Raw genomic sequence first — 2357 nt, forward strand, 5'->3', positions numbered from 1 at the left:
CTTTTCAATTGCTTCATGTGCACAGTTCTCTTATGATGTTTGTGATTGGAAACAGGTAAATTTTATGTCAAGTTTTATGTGAGAATCATGAGCAGAATAGGATGAAAGTAAGTGTTAAATAGCAGTAAGAAAATGAACAATAAACCATCAAGAAAAACACTTAACACAATGTTTTTATAAAGGTGTTCACCCCTCCTGGCTACACCTCCTTGGTCAAGTCTCCATGGATTGGGCCTCTGTATTTGCTCATAATGGAAAATATTATAGTTTACATTGCTATACAACTCCTGAAATCTACTTCAATAGACTCAGAGCATCCTAAAACCCCTAAGATGACTCTTCAAACTCTGCAAATGGACCACAGCTGTTCTAGGCTTGACCTCCTCCCTGGTGGCCCTAGGCTTCATAAAATTTCAATGTGTAAAAATCACATACAGAAATGCCCCATTTCCTCTAAAATTGATTCCATTGTGTTCAGAATGTAGAAATCATCTAAAATTGACTATTCATTTTCCAAAATTGGTCGAAATCTAAGCAATCTATGGCTTTCTCTAGTTTGGCCTAGAAAACACCACTAAAACTAGAGGGACTCCAGTTAAGTCTGCCAAAACTGGGGACAATTCCACATTTGGCGTGCTCCACCAAAATTCTGCCTAACTAAGTGTTGGATTAAATAAATGATAAGTTGGATTAGCTTAATGGTTAAGAGCAATTAACTGCGCTAACCCAAAAGTTTAACTAAGAATTTAAAATGGATTAAGGCGGATTTAATTAGTGTGGATTAAAGTTAATCCATACTTAACATTTAATGTGCTTCATTAAATGTTTTAACCTCAGGCGGTTTGAACAAGTTGCACCCCTGGTTACGAAGGATGGCCATATGGAAATATTTATGTGGGGGCCGGCGCTAAGCCCTAGCCCCTTTCCACCCACCATGCATTTAATACACACACACACACACACACACACACACACACAGATATATATATATATATATATAACACACACAGATATATATATATATATATATATATAACACACACAGATATATATATATATATATATATATATATATATATATCTGTGTGTTATATATATATATATATACAGATATATATATATAGATATATATATATATATATATATATATATATATATATATCTGTGTGTTATATATATATATATATATATATATAGATATATATATATATATATATATATATATATATATATATATATATATATATATATATATCTGTGTGTATATATATATATATATATATATATATATATATATCTGTGTGTGTGTGTGTGTGTGTGTGTGTGTGTGTGATCCAGGGTACCCACATAGCTTGGCGCAGTGGTATGGTTGTTGGCTTGTGGAGGGGAGGTCGTGGGTTCGACCTTGACCTCCACCAAATTTTTTTACCAAACACATAAACCTTATCCGGCCATTTGGGAGGTGCCACGTGGCGGTCTCTCATTGGCCCATCCAAAACCAATAGAATTGTACCACATCACCCAACTGGAAACCAACACAAGGTGACACTTGGAGAGACCTCATTGGGCATTGACCACCTTTGACCTGCTCAGTCACCTACCACGTCATCAGTACAGACTGTTGACTGGGCAGTACCTGATTTTTTGTTGTTGTTTGGTGAAACAGTCAACGGGCTCTAACTTCCTCATACGAACTCTGTTTTGAGTGAAATAAGTTGCATTGGGATTGTATCTCTGAGATGGACGCGGTTGTTTAGGAATCTATTGATTTTGAACACTTTTATTTCTAGGCAAATTTTGGCCCCTAATCCAGATTCTGATCACGCCCTCCCACTGACGGGATTTTGGGCCCACAAAAGTTGGTTATCTGATGAGAGTTGAATACTCTTCTCTTTAAAAATTTCTATCAACTGATTATACTTGAAAAGTCTCCATGACAACCACTTGGGTACACTGACATGCCTTGCATTACAAATGGCTATGTCCCTCAACCACTGTTCTCATTTTTCTGCTGACCAAATCCAACACTTGCTGGACACTTTCTGGCTGTAAAATGCCTTTTTTGTACCACATTGATCCCTCGGTGCTTAGAAAACTGATACAATCTGATAGCCTTCCCACTAAGAATCTTGGCGTCAACACACACAATGGTCTACAATGACTGTAAATTTTTGGCATCTCGTCCACTTTTGCTTCTTGTCTCTATCATCCTTCAGTTCAACATGTTGCTCATGTCATGATTTGAGAATGAAGGCTAAGCATAAGCATCTTGCTCAAGAATGGACCTTCCAAAATCCTGCAACATCTTGTCACAAGAAACACCCATTAAATGGAAAAAGTATATTATGCAAGAAATG

The sequence above is a fragment of the Pinus tabuliformis genome, chromosome X (assembly GCF_031772625.1).
Source record: "Pinus tabuliformis cultivar Carrire ecotype Pingquan chromosome X, CPIR1, whole genome shotgun sequence".
Taxonomy (NCBI): Eukaryota; Viridiplantae; Streptophyta; class Pinopsida; order Pinales; family Pinaceae; genus Pinus; species Pinus tabuliformis.